The following is a 16,263-nucleotide window of genomic DNA, read 5'->3' on the forward strand; positions in this document are numbered from 1 at the left end:
AGCACTTGATGAACGGTTTTGTGACTTCAGGGAAAGTTCTACCTATTAGTCAGCCAATAAACATTTATTAAGTCCCTATCATGAGCCAGACACTGGGCTAGGCACTTGGGATTCCAAAAGAGGCAAAAGAAGGTCATACTCTCAAGGAGCCTACAGTCTACTGGGGAAGACAATAAGCAAACTAATACATACATAGGATACATAGAAATAAGGAAAGGAAGAAGAGTGGAGGAAGGTTCCCTGTAGTTTAGAAGATCAGATTTTAACTGTCTCAAGGGAAACCAGAAAGATCAGGAGTTGGAGCCATATACACAGAGTGTATTCCAGATGTGGAGGATAAATATCAGCGAAAAAGTTTGGAATGACATGAAGCATCTTGTTCATGGAACAGCCAGGAGATCAATGACAGTGGATCAAAGAGGACATCTTGGGGAGGATCTACTAAGACAGGAAAGGGAGGAGGTGAAAGGTTTTTAATGATAACAAAGAGCATTTTGTATTTGATCCAGGAGATGGGTTGGAGTGTCCACTGGAGTTTAGTGAGGATAGGGGTGACATGATGGAACCTGGACTTTAGGAAAGCTAGATGGGAGTGAGGGAGGAGAGCCTTGAGGCAGGCAGACCCTCCAGAAGATGGCTGTGATAGCCAAGGTATGAAATGATGAGGTCCTTCCCAGGGCGGCACAGTGTCAGAGGGGAGGAGGAGGCATAATTGAGAGATGTTACCTTGGCACCACATTGGATATGAGGGTATGAGAGTGAGGAATCATGGATGACTTCAAATTTGTGAGCCTGAGAGACTGTTGCTCTCAGTAGTAATAGGGAAGAAGGGGAAAGCTGGTAAAATAAGATAATGAATTTCATTTTGGACATGTTGAGTTTAAGATGTTGATTGGACATCCAGTTTGGGATGTCTGAAAGGCAGCAGGAAGGCAGCAGAGAGGTTAGGGTTGAAGAAGTAGATTTGAGAATCATCAGTATAGAGATGCTAATTAGATCCATGGCAACTGATGACATCACCAAGTGAAGTCGTATAGAGGGAGAAGAGAAGAGGGCTCAGGATAAAACACTGAGAGACACCTGTGGTTAGAGGGCATGACCAGGATCCAACAAAGGAGTAGCCAGAGAGGTCAGAGGAAAACCAAGAGAGAGTGGTGGCCTGAAAATCTAGAGAGAAGAGAGTAGCAAGGAGGAGCCTAATCAACAGTGTCAAAGACTGTGCAGAAAGAGCAAAGAGAATGAGGATTTTAAGAAGGTCATTGGATTTGGCAGTCAAGAGCTCCTTGGTAACTTTGGAGAGGGCAGTTTGGGTGAAATACCAAGGTCAGAAGCCAGATTATAAGGGGTTAGGAAGAGAGTGAGAGGAGAAAAAGTGTATCTAGTGTGGACACCCTTAACAATAAAGAGAAAAAGAGAGAGAGGGAGGCAAGGATCAAGGGCTTTTTGAGGATAGAGGAGATATGAACATGTTTGTTGACAGTAAGAAATGAGTCTGTAGATAGGGAGAGATTGAAAATAAGTAATAAACATATGAAAAATGCTGCAAATCACTAATCATTAGAGAAATGTAAATTAAAACAACTGGAGCATTTCACACTCATCAGACTGGCTAAGAAGACAGAAAAGGAAAATGGCACACATTGGAAGAGATGTTTGGGACACTAATGCATTGCTGGTAGACCTGAGCACTAGTTAAGGCGTTCTGGAGAACAATTGGGAACCAGGAACCTATGGAACCCAGAAATCCTCCTCCTAGATCTATGTCCCAAGGAGACTGAAGAAAAAGGTAAAGGATCCATATGTACAAAAATATTTATAGTAGTGGGTTTTTCTTTTTGTGTTGGCAAAGAATTGGAAACTAAAGGGTGCCCTTCGCCCTTTAGGGAATGGCTGAACAAATTGTATATAAATGTGAAAGAATATCATTGGTCCATAGAAGTGATGATGAAAGAGTTGAAAGGGTCTTCAGAGGTCATCAAGTCTTGTTTTTATTGTCCTCAGAGAAGACTGGGTGAATATAGGCATTGGTGAGGTGAAGTAACACCACTTCCTAATGACTGGCACCCCACAGCATCCATTGGCTTTGACCTTGGACAGCTAATGCAAGACATATCCCCACACTGGCAAGGGAGATCTCCCCAAAAGTTGAAGTTTTTGTTTTAACTCTTCTTGGGAAGATTTATATGAACTGATGCAAAGTGAACTGAGAAGAACAAGGAGAACACTGGACATAGTAACAGCAGTCTTGTAAGGATGATCAACTGTGAAAGACTTAGTCATTCTGATTAGTACAATTATCCATCATAACTCCACAGGCCTCAACTGTAAAATGCTATCCACCTCCAAATAGAGAACTGATGGTCTCAGAATGCAGATGGAAACACACTTTTCCCTTTAATTTGTTTTTCTAACATATCTAATTCCGAAATATGTTGTACATGGCTTCACATGTAAAATGGATAGAGAATTCAGAACTGAAACGAAAATAAAAAAATTTAAAAAGTATATAGACAAAAAAGATGCAAAGTGATAGAGTAGGGATGATAGAGGGTATAATCTCTTGGAGGAGATGAAATGAATTACACTGGAATGATGAATGAAAATGCTATATATGTATATATGTAAAATAAGGCATCACAACAATATGTGTGTGTGTGTGTGTGTGTGTGTGTGTGTGTGTGTGTGTGTGTGTGTGTGTACAGACACAAATAAAATGAGGCATCACAATTCCTCCTCTCCCATGTAGGGGGATTGGGGGTGGTCAACCAAGAGATTTGTCACCAAATGAAAAGTCATAAATGCATAAATGCATTTTCAGTTTCCTTTTCATCATCCTTGTGTACGCATCCCCTTGAAGAGGCTTAAGTCATTGGTCAGTTGGTTCCTAGACACTGGCACTGTCCAGGTATGTCTGACTTTGACTTTCCATGGCGGCTGGCCTCCTAGGAGCTCTGCTCTCAGGTGCAGTCATGTCTTTACCAGGATCAAAAGCAGTGCCATGCTAGACCAGGCACAGTGTCTAAAGTGCAGTTGGGGCCAGCCCCTGCTCTGTGGGCAACTAGAGAGACAAAATGTCTCTGGCTTGTAGCAGGGCAAGGAGGGCACTTCATAGTGGTCAGAGTCTGAGGATTAACTATGAATATTTCAGGGCAAACACTAAACCTCCCCATTAAGCAGTTTGTTCTAGGGAAGCCCTCCTTCCAACTCAACCCAGGTTTAAGGTGATGCCTTACGGAGAGTGGACACGTTTGATTTCTATGAAGAAAAGAGCTTCAAATCTAACACAAGGATTTGGAAAGTTACAAGAATAGTAAATGGAACCACTGAGTCAAAGGCCCAATGTCTCTTGTGGGCACTCGTTTGTTTACAAGTCAATTCCTTATAGACAGGGAGGGTTTGGGAGCTTTGGCATTTCTTTGCATCTTCAATAACTTGGGTAGTGCTTGGCACCTCCCTAATAAGTGCCAATTTTTTCCTCTTTTAAGGCAGTTAAGTAGTACAGTGGATAGAACATTGAGCCCGGATTCCAGGAGATCTGAGTTCAAATTGAGCCCCAGACACCGCCTAGTTGTGTGACCATGGCAAAGTCACTTCTGTTTGCCAAAGAGAGAGAGAGGGAGGGAGGAAGGGAGGGAGAGAGGTGAGTTAGATTTTAGAGGAAGAGACAGGACAGAAACAGAAAGAAACAGAGAGAAGGGGACCCAGACTAAAACCTTATCTTTCACAAGTAGGTAGGAGATGGTTGTTGATCCAACAAAGGGGATGGGTCCGAGGGCATCAGGGGAGAGCAGTGTCTTGGTTGCCAAGGGAGCAGTGTACTTTCTTGGGCAGGGGTGCTCAAGAGTGTGAAAAGTTCCATGGAGGTCAAGAAGGATGAGAAGTGAGGTTGGGGTGCGAGTGGAATGAGACCCCCTAGACTGAGCAGCAGAGAAATCGAGGGTCACCTTGGAAAGAACAGTTTTTGTTCAGTGGTTGGGCTGGAAGCCAGATTTCAAGGGGTTGAGGAGTGAGTGGGAGGTAAGTCGAGAAAGCTGGGAATGGAGAAGACATTTCCTCAGAGTTGTCTGTGATACAGAGAAACAGGATGACAGCTTGTAGAATGTAAAATCTGTAAAGGAGGGGTTTGGCCGTGATCATCTAAATTGATGATTCTCTAGTCTCAGAGGACTGGAGGGGACATGGTGACAAATGTGTTTCGGGAAGATGTATCTCCATCTCTCCATCCCCTTCCTCCTTCAAGGGCCCCTTCCAGGCCTTTCATCCTTTAAGCCCAGAGAGATCTGGGGAAGGCAGCAGCACCATATCCCAATGGTCAGCTCTCCATGGTCTCTGTTGGCCTTAGGGAAGCTCACTTTAGTCAAAATCTTAAAAGAGTCCTGCCTCAGGAAGCTGCTGGCCCTGGTTTAGCTCTTCTTCCTTACCCTATTGTCTCTGAGGGTTCTAAGTAGACAGCAGGCTCTGGGGGGCGGTACATAGATAAATTCATTTTCCCAGTGTCTAGCCTAAAACTGGGCACTCATGGGTGCCCAATAACTCTCCCCTTAAATGAATCAACAAGAGGGCAGTTCTCATGAATCCTCAATCATGGAGTAGTCAAAGGAATCTTAGAGTTCAAGGCCAAACATCTCATTTGACAAGATCACAATTAAACTGTAATTTAGTGATGAGCATGAAGTCTTGGGACCTGGGTTTGAATCCTGTTCCTATCACTATGTGTGTGACCTTAGATCACCTAACCTTCTTGGTCCTTCTCTGTAAACATGGGAATGGGGTATTCAACTAGATGAGTCCAGAGTCTCTTTTAGCTCTCCAACTGGGATCCTTTGATTTTTTTTTTTGGGGGGGGAGGCAGTGAATTTTTTTTGACAAGACAATGGGGTTAAGTGATTTGCCCAAAGCACACAAATAAACAAGTATTGTGTGTCTGAGGCTGGATTTGAACTCGGGTCCTCCTAACTAACTGCAGGGCTGGGGTTCTATCCACTGTACCTCCTAGCTGCCCCATGATCATATGATTTCTAATCTCTCTGAGTCTTGGTTTCTTTATCTGTAAAGTGAATGTTAAGGCCCCTTCCATCTAAGGACTTAGGATCCAGTGATTGTGGAAGTGTTAGTCAGGTCATTTATATTGAGGTCTAGGCTTTTTAGGGATTCCGTTACCCTTTTCTAGGGAGAAGGGCAGTCAGTGAGTTAATCCACAAGCCTTCATTACCTATTGTAAGCTGAGCACTGGGCTAAGTATTGGGGATCCAAGGAAAGGTAGAAATATTTCCTAACTTCAAAGAGTATATGTACTAATTAACTGGACATTCAGTCTCCTGGAAATGAGCCTGCTAACTCACAGGAGTGTCCTTTCTTGAGGACAGCTCCAAGTGTAATACTGAATTGAAGGTTGGAGAGACCCAAGTTTGAATCCTGCTTTTGACACCTTCTATCTGTGTTATCCATGGTACATTGTGTCATCTGTCGAAGACTCAGTTTCCTTATTTGTAAATGGGGAATGTTTGTGGAAGCTGTTAGCACGCAACTATGAGCATGTGTTAAATGATGGTTGCTTGCTGGGCACTATGTTAGTTATGAATGGTGCAAAGAGAAAAAAGAATAGTGTCTGCCCCTGTTTCTGACTCATGATTCTGAGATGGTTACAGGCAAGATTTGACAGCTGTTGGCTGATGCCAGGCACTAGAACCAAGAAAGTTAGGTGATCTAAGGTGACACACATAGGGATAGGGTGTGGGAACATGGGATGGGTAGCTTTAAGAATGGAAACTAACTGAGGGCAGAAACTGTCTCACTTTTTTGATCTGGACCTCCAGCACCACGGACAGTTCCTGACACAGAACACTCATTATCTGAGGCACCTCATACGCATTAGATTGACTAATATGACAAAAAAGGAAAGTGATAGATGTTGGAGGGGATGTGGGAAAACTGAGACACTAATGCATTTTTTTTTTTAGTTTTTGCAAGGCAATGGGGTTAAGTGACTTGCCCAAGGCCATACAGCTAGGTAATTATTAAGTGTCTGAGGCCGCATTTGAACCCAGGTACTCCTACTCCAGGGCCAGTGCTCTATCCACTGTGTCACCTAGCCGCCCTGACACTAATGCATTTTTAGTGGAGTTGTGAACTGACACAACCATTGTACAGAGCAATTTGGAACTATGTCCCTTGGTTAATCTAGCCAACTTTTCTGCTTCCAAATGGAACCAAATGGACTCTGAGCTTCCATCTTTGGCTGTTCTCATGAACCTGTTTTTACCCATCTCCAGAGAGACTGAAATAGATCCAGCAAGGTGTGGGGAAGGGAAGCCCTTTCAGTGAAAGCTGCAAGGATACTTAGGATGCCAACTGATGGTTTGGCTTATTAGGATCCCAGGGAGAGGTAAAGGTAGAGCTTAGCAATCCTCTTTAATGGACTAGTTTAAGCCTCAAGGCTTGCCTTCTTCCTTAAATTAGAAGACCAAATTGTCTGGGAAATTGCAATAATATGAAATAAGTGACATTTCTATGGGTTTTATAAAAAGTATCTCATTTGAGTCTTTGAGGTATGAGTCTCTGATGAGTCACTACCTTGCTGGGATCACTAATCACTTCACTCTTTGGACTTCTCTCCCCAGTCATCTTGCCCAAAGAGGGGACTAATCTTCCCTCTCTCTACCCCTCAGTTCTCTTTTATAAGCACTATCTTCTTGCTTGTATTTTTATCCCTTTCCCTAGCATGGCGATCAACACAAAGCAACTATTCCATCCATCCATCCATTCATCCATCAATCAATCCGTCCATCCATCATCCATCCCTATCTATCTATTATCTATCTATCTATTATCTATCTATCTATCCATCTAATTATCTATCTACTATTGATATCATTTAGCCCCATTTTGCAGATCAACCAGCTGTCAACATTGATTTCAATATGTCAAGCCCTGGGCTATGTTTGGAATTGACAGCCTGAGACCCAGATAGATTAGACAATTTATCCAGAGACATGCAGCCAATAAGTGTCAGAAGCAGAATTTGAACTCACCTCCTTCTAGTTCTCCTTGCATTGGGCTGTCATCTGTCTGAGCAGGCATAGTCAAAGGGGGACCAAGATGAAGGGTCTGTCCTATCCCTCCCCCTCCCCCTCCAATGTGACTCAGAGGGAGGTTCTCCCTCTAGGGGAGCCCCAACAAGGGGATCCTACCCTTGTCATTCAAGATCTCCAGGGCTGTGAGAAGGGGCTGACCCTCCAGTGCCAGGAGATGGGAGGCCCATCTCCCCCATCTGTCTGACCACAGCTGTGGCTAAGAGGGAACCGAGGCATTGGGGATTTTCCTGACAGCTTGGGTTCCTCAGACTTTAAAAGGAAGTCCCCAGCGTGCGATCCAATAGCTCCTTAATTAACATGTACGTTGCCTCTGACAGTGAGACAGAAAACTCAAAATAACCTACTCCAGGTGGCCTGTAAAGAGATGAAACTTCTTGGGATTTGATAGTGGGAATATGGAAGCTGCAGGGCCTGGAGCAGGGGAATGAAGAGCAATGACCTGAGGTTCCTGGGGGTCACGGGGACTCCCAGGGGTCCCTTAATCAAATCTAGACTACACATCATTTCTCTGAACCTTAGATTCCACATCAGCTGATCCATTAAACAGTTAAGCACTTAGATTGTTAAGTATCAGAGAGTCAAAGGAAGGGAAAAACATTGCCTCTCTCCAAGAAGCTTCTACTTTAACTGGGAGGACTGAGAAAATAGAAGAAAAGGGCATTTACAAACCTTAAACCACGTGAACACGTGATGTTATTACTGAAGGGGAAACCTTTACAGTTTCCAAGAGGCAGTCTGACTCCCCACATCATAGGAACTGATATTTATCCAGGCCCTTCAAAATTTGCCAAAGGGGTCGGGAGAATCTCTGCACCTTCATGAGGAGGAGCTTGAGGGTGCTAGGAGGTCAGAGGGAGACCCAGGTCATCTTGACTCCAGATCCAGATCCCTGCCCTGGCTGTCTCTACCCTGCTACCCTTCATGGCCTCTACTTAGGAGCTCAGCTCAGCCCAGGAACAACCCTGTCCCCTAGCACTGAGAAAACATGGTGTCCAAAGCCAGTCTCTTAGTGTCACACCCATCAGCTGGCTCCCATCTCTTAGATCTGTCCTTTGGTCCCAATTTCTTTTTCTTTTAGGTTTTTTCAAGGCAATGGGATTAAGTGGCTTGCCCAAGGCCACACAGCTAGGTAATTTTTCAGTGTCTGAGGCTGGATTTGAACTCAGGTACTCCTGATTCCATAGAGATTCACTGTACCACCTAGCCTTCCATGGTCCTAATTTCTTAATGCAAGCCTTGAGATCCTTCCTAATATATTCACATCTGTAGTCCTGGGTCCTGCTTTGGCCCCTCAATCCTTCTATGAACTGGAATCCCACTTCTGTGTTCTCTATCCCCATGGTTGGGTTCTTGCTCTCTGCTTCTGAGCCTCCCTAAAGCCTCCTGATGATCTGGCAAATTTCCCCTGGTCATAGTTGCTTACCAGCCTGTCCCTCCCCTTGCCTCTATCCCCAAATCAGACTTCTGCCATTTCTTTCCATCATCTGGGCCTATTCTTTCCTATTGTTGGTTTGAGGTTGGGACTTCTCTGATGTTTGACATGACCCTTTGGCTCCCAGTTTGTCCCACCAAATTGGTCTATACCATAAATGAGCCCATCCTTTACTTCAGCTCAGGTACCACCAACTACATGAGGCACCCCCCCTTCCCAAGTCTTCTTTGTGTGCTGTCTTACTCATGAGATTATAATATTCTCTCTGTCTGTCTGTCTTTCTCTCATCATTCTCATTTCCCCCCTTTCTCCTCTTCCCTTTCTCTCCCTCCTCTTCTTCCCTCTCTTTTCCCCTCTTCTTCCCTTTCTCTCTCCTCTTCTCTTTCTCTCCCTTCCCCCATCTCTTTATTTATCCATCTATCTATTCTTATTATCTTTCCTGATCCCCCCAGGGATTAGAGCTGTCTTCTTCCTGGAATTGTCACGGATGTTCTTGTCATGTACATGTGCTGGCTCCCCCCAACCCCTCCAAAGTGAGCCCCTCCAGGGAAGAGACAAGTAGGGTGATGGAAATCCCTTCAGATGAGAAGGCAGCGGGTCCCTGCCTGGGAGTGTCATTGAGGCAGGGCACTGACAGTGAGGCTGAGCCTCACAGTGGGGCATTCTTCTAATTGCTTCCTCAGTGGAAGCTTGTTTTCTCTAACGAGACATTAAGGCAAGGGCCCTGTCTTTTCCTCCTCTCCAGTCTGGCAGCTCCAACAAGAAGGGGCTTCCTGTTTCACCCAGTGGGAGGCAGTGAGGACTAAGAGGTGGCAGAGGGAAAAGGTTTAACCGAAAGGTTGAACTAATTCTTGTTGCCTCCCCTTGTGTTCCAGATGGGAGGCTTGGCCAAAGAGGAACCCCCAAAGCCCCATGTGACTGTCAGTTATTAGCAGGGCCCAGTTCTATGCAAATATCATCTGTAGTAATGATAATAATAATAATAAAAATAATAATTGCTGTTATTGTACTTCATTCATTCATGTATTCATTCATTGAATTCATTGATTCACTAACCCAAACCTCTCACATCCTACCCCCCACCCAGGAAAAGGGACAGTTCTGAGGCTGGAATCTGGTGTCCTTTCCTTGTCTCTGTATCATAGGCCAACAGACCATTGAATCCTTCAGAGGTGTCCTTCATCTAACTAGTCTGGGAAGTGGAAGGTCAAAGAGAGGTGATGGTAAAGCCTGGAAGATGGAAGGCCCTTCCTTAGCCCATCTCTTCCCAAGGGTAGGGGGAATCTACTGAGCCATACATGGGTTATAAACATTATCCACATCACCACCAGAGGCTACTTTGGCTTGAAAGGCATCTGGAGTGGGTCACCTACAGGGTGTTTTGGGCGGGTATCTCCCATTTTCTTAAGTGAAAGGCTATCATTCTTAATGGAAGTTGGTTATCATTTATATCTGTTTTTCATAGGAAGAAGCTGAGTTGCTGGCAGAGCTTCAGCTAGCAAATTCTGTTATTATTCAGCCACTTTTCAGTCCTTTCTGATTCTTTGTGACCCCATATGGGCATTTTTTTTGGCAAACGTACTGGTTTTGGCAAAAGTACAGCTCATTTCACAGATGAAGAAACCGAGGCAAGTATGATGAAGTGACTTGCCCAGATTCACACAGCTTGTCTGAGGTCCAATGCTCTATTCCCTTTGTCACCTAGCTGCCATCTCTATTACCATCATCCACCAGCTAACATGTCCCAAGTAGGAATTCTCAACTGGCTTTGACCAAACCTCAGCTTTTCTGCAAGAATTCTCCTGACTAGGGATTCTCACAAATTCTCCAGCTGTCAAATGAGATAACATTTGTAAAACACAGAACAGCTTGGCCCATAGTAGGCTCTTTATAAATGTTCCCCACACAATTTTCAATGGGTGCCATCTTGGATGCCTTTGACAGGGGCACAGCTTTCAGGAAAGATGTATACAGCGAATTCTTCCTTGGGCAGAGTCCTGGGTTTTATTCAGGACAGTCTAGTTTAGGAAGCACACAGATAAACTGGAGAGCATCCAGGAGGGCCAGTCAATCAGCAAAGTCTTTGAGACTATGCCAAGCCAAATGAAGATGGGCTAAAGGGGCTGAGTATATGGAGCCTGGAGAAGAGGAGCCTCATGGGGAAGAGAATGGATGACATTGAAGGTCTGTGACATGGAGGAGAGATTACCTTCCTTGAGACATGGGCACTACCCACTGCCCCACCTAAGGCCTTGGATGGAGAATACTCCTTATTAAAGAAGTAGGTTTTGAAAGGATCTCAGCCACTTCCCCTGAAAGGATGCATGTCTATGAAGTCACCTCTGATAAGAGGAAATTTAAAATGTAATGATTTGCCCCTGGATTTAAACAATCACCTGCAAAAATATGGGAAAAAGATCTGGGGGTCTTGGTGGACAGCAAGGTTAATGAGTCAGCAACGTACAGACAGTCAAAAAGCTAGTTTAATCCCAATCCGCATTAAGAGAGTGAGAGTGCTCGGAAGGAGGCAGGGTTCTAATCCTTCTGGACCAGGATTGTGTTGAGTTCTGAAGGTCTCATGTTAAGATCGACACATTGCCAATCTGGACAGCATCCAGGGAAAGGTGACCAAGGTGGAAAGTGGAGAAGACAGGCATCAAGTGGAGAAGATGGAGGCTGAGAAGGTCCCGGATTCCTAAATCCTGGAGCTGCTGTCCTGGGACAGAGACATCGGGTTGTATTTACTTTCCCTCCCTCAGGATGGCACAATGGGTGGAAGTAAACGGTGAATAGATAGCAGGACTCATTTCCTAATGATGAGGGCTGACCTAAAAAGCAATGGGCCATGGGGTGGTAGTGAGTTCTTCCTCATTGGATATGTCCAAGTGGAGACTGGACATGTGTAGAGGGATTAGATCAGATATGAGTCTCATAGACTGAGAGATCCCAAATGTCCTCACCAGCCCTGGGAGACATTATTCTCCTCATTTTATACATGAGGAAACTGAGGTTCTGAAGTGAAGAGACCTAAGCAGGGGCCCACAGCTAGTACCAGAGGTGAGACTGACCCCCAGGTCTCAGTGACTCTAAGCCTAGCCCTCTTCCCTCTGGACAGCTCCATCTCCTCCAGCCTGTGACCTCCAGCCCCTCAGGGGCTGGGCTGCCTGGGACTCTGGATCTCTCTGCTGGTCCCAGGGAGGTTTTCCATCCTGGTTCTGAGTTCTCCAGATAAATCATTGATGTTTCTCATCCCCCAAACCATAATCACTTCCCATTTAAATGGCAATCTCAGTGAGTGGTTGGCTTCCGCCCACTCAGCCCACTCAGCGACAGGCAGCTTCAGCCTGAATCATGGAGGAGGAGGCCGGCTCTGCGTAGGCTGGACCAAGCATCCTTCAGAGGCAGTTTGGCAGCCTAGCTCAGCTGCCCAGAAAAGTGCAGGGCACCCAGAACCTTCAGGAAGGACTTGTTCTGGGAACGGGGGGCTGCCCCAGGGAGGAGGTCCCCCACCCAGGATCCTCACCAGAGCCCTCAGGAAGGATCTATACCTTCCCTCCCAGACTGAGAAAATAGGGAATAGTCTAGATAGGGGTCTGGACTGGCTGTCAGGCTGTGTGGGCTCTTCACTTTGTCTCTTCCTCTGTGACCTTGGACAAGTCTCTTTCCTTCTCCAGTTGTAACCTAGGGGCTGCTATCAGGTCATCTCTAAAGTCTCTTCAGAATCTGGGGCTCTTAGGGTGTAGCCTGGGTCTACCATACTTGAGGCCACATGCCTCAGTTTACTAACTGACAGTAATCTGCTAGAAGGGCAGGGGTGGGGGTATTGCCTCCTTCCCGCACTTGGGGGGGTGTTATGTTGGAGGATGTTCCACTTCAGGTCACATAGGAGGTAATTCATGCAGACTATTTGGCAAACCTTAAAGTGATTTCTGGATCCACTATAGAGACAGCGATGCCTAATGGCTAGAGCATTAGACCTAAAGTCAGGAAGTTCTGGGTTCAAATCTTGCCTCAGACACTTATTAGTTATGTGATCTTGGGCGAGTCTCTTAACTGCTCCTCTGTAAAAGGGGCCTGACCATGGCAGCTACCTTAACAGGAGTTTATTAAGGGGCAGGTGCTGTCTTAGCTGCTGGGGTGCCACAGTGCCATCAAGGGGCTTCTATTCAACACATTTGAGGAGATGCTCATAAGCAGCATTCTCCAAAGAGCAACTCTCATCACTGCTGCTCTCAGATTGGTCTAGGGAGAAGAAAGAAAACTGCTGCCCTCAAGCCCCCATAACAATCCATCAGCCATTTCTTGGGGCCTGCTATGGATTTACTATGGGAAGTGAATTCTAAGGAAGGATGAGGAATGAGTAGAGGGCGAGGGGAGGGGAGAGGAAGGAGGAAAAGGGCGAGGAAGAAGAGAAGCTGGTGCAGAAGGAGGAGAAGGGAGAGGGAGAGGAGGAAGAGAGAAAAGGGGGAGGGGAGAAGGTGAAGGTGGAGCAGGAAGGGGAGGGGGATGTGATGGAGGAGGAGGAGGATGTGGAGAATGAGGAGAGTGTGAAGGGGAGGCAGGGAGGAGGGGAGGGGAAAGGTGAGGTTAAGGGTGAGGAGGAGCACATGAAGGAGGAGGAGGATGTGGAGGAGGAGGATGGTCTTTAGGATGGGGACCAGGAGACAGTGCTGATCGGAATGACCTTGGGCCCACAGCAGGACCAGCCCTTAGCAGACTCTGTAACCAAGAGTTGGCTTTTCTTGGATTCAATCAATAAGCTCATGTTTTAGATGTGCTAAAGAGACCAAAGGGAAACCCCTGCTCTTGAGGAGCTGAAGCTAAGATCTCTGGGCTGGGGGGCACAAGCACCCCCCCCACATTTCTCATTTCCCCTCTGCCTGCTCTCTTCCTTCCTTGGATGCACCCAATTGTTTTTGGGTCGTCAGAGGCGGAACCTCAGGGACTGAGGATACTTCTGAGAGGGGATGCCTCCAGGATGGGATATGATCTTGTCTCCTCATTAAGCTTCTCAAGGGTGGGGACTGTTTCTCCATCTTTCTCTATCCCCAATACTTAGCAAAACATCCCCATTTTAGGGCTTGGAAGATTGACAACTTCAGGATCTAATTCATATTTTCTATCCTGGCCCTGTCCTTGCTCAGTTTCTAGCTCTCCTCACTTCCTTGTGCTCTCAAGGGGTTCACTCCTGCCCCCAGGAAGGTCCAGTCAATGTCCACCTTTATGCTGGACTAGGTGGTCGCGGATGCCCTAGATGAAACATTTTTCGTTTTCAGCAAACATCGAATGAAGAATTGGACCCTATTCTTGTGTACAAGATGGGGATAAAGGCGGACTACTTTAGTTATGTGACCCTAGGACTGTGAGAATGGCTCATCTCAAAGAGGACTGATCGATGAATTTGTATTAACCTGGAGGGAGGTCTCTACGGGAGGACCCTAGGGTTCTATCCTTAGTTGTGTTCATGACTTGGATGAAGACATGCTGGTCAAGTGTGTGGATGTGAATGAAGATAGGTCATGGCGGACAACTTATTACAGTAGATGACAAAGTGGGATCTGATATATCCCAGATGGGCTGGAACAATTCGTCTCATCAAAAAGACACAATGGAATAGAGTCAATAGTCAAGAACACCTTCAAATAAAAAAAAAATCACCTGCTCTAGTACCAGATGGGATGGACATGGACTTTCATGTGAGCTGCAAATTGAGGGTCTCTACCAACTCTGCCGGATCCAAGATCCTGATTCTAAGATTCTAAGAGTGGCTTGGTATCCACTTGTTGGCTGCCTCAGTAGAAACCAGCGGCCAGAAGAAGGGGATTGGCCCACTGGACTCGGATCTCATTTGGAGGACAGTCTGCCCTTTGGGGACTGGCATTTTAGGGAGTACATTGATGTTTGGGACCATGCCTGGAGAATGGAAACCACCAATGAAAAGAAGCAGATAGAACAGAAAAGAAAAGGTGGAGATGGTTGGGGAGGGGGACGAGCGTTATCTCTAGGTCCCTGCAGGGTTGGCCCAGGGAAGAGCCATGGGACTGGCTCAATCTGACGCTAGATGAAAGAACCAGGTGCGATGGCAAATGCCTGACGCTCTTGGCTGTCTAGAAGTAGAAGGGGGAGTTTCCATCAATGGATAGCTCCAAACAGAGGCGCTAGGCCCATTGGCTTGAGATGTTGATTTGACTTCACCCAAGCTAGCTCCCCCAAACTTTTCATCTCCAGTCCTGTGGATCAGCGACTGTTGGCCCAAGGTCTAGACACGAAAGATGAGGTTCTCCATTTTCAGGGCCAACCCGATTTTCTTATAAGCATCCCCTGCCCAGGGTCTCAGACACAGACTTTTTCCTCTTCCTGGGGGTTGCCTTCCTCCTGCCTTCCTAAACACAAATGTTCTTCATCCTGCAATGCTTGGCTCAAGATCCACTTAGTCTAGGCCACCTGTCCCATCAAGGCAGAAGAGGGAACTGAGGCAGATTGAGGTTGACTTGCCCGGGTCCCACAGCTCCTAAGTGAGATGAGATTTGAACCCTAGGCCCTCTGACTCCAGCCTAGGGCTCTATCCACTCATCCTCTAACTCCAGGGAGCTCTGATTGTCTTTCTCAGAAGCCATCCTTTCCCTGCTCCCAGAATGGCGGGGGAGATGTTGTCTATAACACGCTAGAGACGCCACGGTGGAAGATTCTGCACAATCCTCCACTCTGCCAGCAGCCCCCACACTCCCTGGCGATCCCCCGACATCCTCCCACAGTCTCCATGCAGACAGATAATTGTTGCCTTTTGTTCTCAGACCCCGGAGGAGGTCTCCAAGCCTGTTAGCATTAGGTATGGGCCCTCCATTCATAAAATCATTCGTGCAATACTGGAGCTGGAAGGGGCTAAAGTAGATCCAATCCCACCCACTCCCTGTCTGCGGAGGCCTTTTGGTGTGCACCAGTCATCTGTGGAGCTGGCTCAGCTTCCACCATCCAGAGATGGTGACAAAGAAAACCATTAGGCATCGTCCCAGTGACCATGTAGGACAGCGTATGTAGCATTCTGTGTCCGCAGGCCCCCACTTTTCTAAAGAAGGGAAGGAGGTCCATTTCCTCATCTCTTTTGCCTTGACTCTCTCATTTTAAAGAGGTTAAAAACAGCCCAGGAAGGGCCAAAGGGCTTGGTCAAAGTCAGTCAGAGACAGTGGCCAGGCTGGACTCTCTCTCCAATCCTATCCAGGGCCTGAAATCCCATTGTGGAACAGTGTACACATCCATGTACACACACTCACAACACACTCACACACTCACACACACTCTCCCTCACAATACACACACACACATACACACACACACTTACACATATACTCACTGTCATACACATCCACTCTCACACTCACGCTCCGCCACACTCATAACTCTAGAGTTGGCAAGGGTTTCTGAGGTCTCTAGTTCAACTCCACCACTTTACAGATGAGGAAACTGAGGCCCCGGGAAGCTTTATGACTGACTCATGGTGATGCTGCTAAAATCAGCAGGGAGATTTGAACCCAGGTCTCCCTGCATCCAAGTCCATTTCTCTAGCCACCAAGTCATCTGGCCTCCTTGTCTAGGAGTCCAGTACCATGTGGATGCTAGTGCTACAAATATAGCAATAAAACACTCCCCACTTTGCATTCTAACAATTTTGTGGAGATGGAACTTCCTTCTCTTCCTCCTCTCTACTGGCCTTGGCCTTTCCCTTCCCACCCGATCTGT

At 46.4% G+C, this 16,263-nt stretch overlaps 1 protein-coding gene across 2 annotated transcripts in view; it reads right to left on the reverse strand.

Moving 5' to 3' along the window:
- Positions 1 to 16,263, reverse strand: part of LOC141496603 (sodium channel protein type 5 subunit alpha) — a 129,349-nt gene that overhangs the window by 45,497 nt on the left and 67,589 nt on the right. The gene's annotated exons all lie outside the window — the stretch shown is intronic.

This window comes from Macrotis lagotis, chromosome 8, assembly GCF_037893015.1.
Source record: "Macrotis lagotis isolate mMagLag1 chromosome 8, bilby.v1.9.chrom.fasta, whole genome shotgun sequence".
In the NCBI taxonomy this organism is placed as follows: Eukaryota; Metazoa; Chordata; class Mammalia; order Peramelemorphia; family Peramelidae; genus Macrotis; species Macrotis lagotis.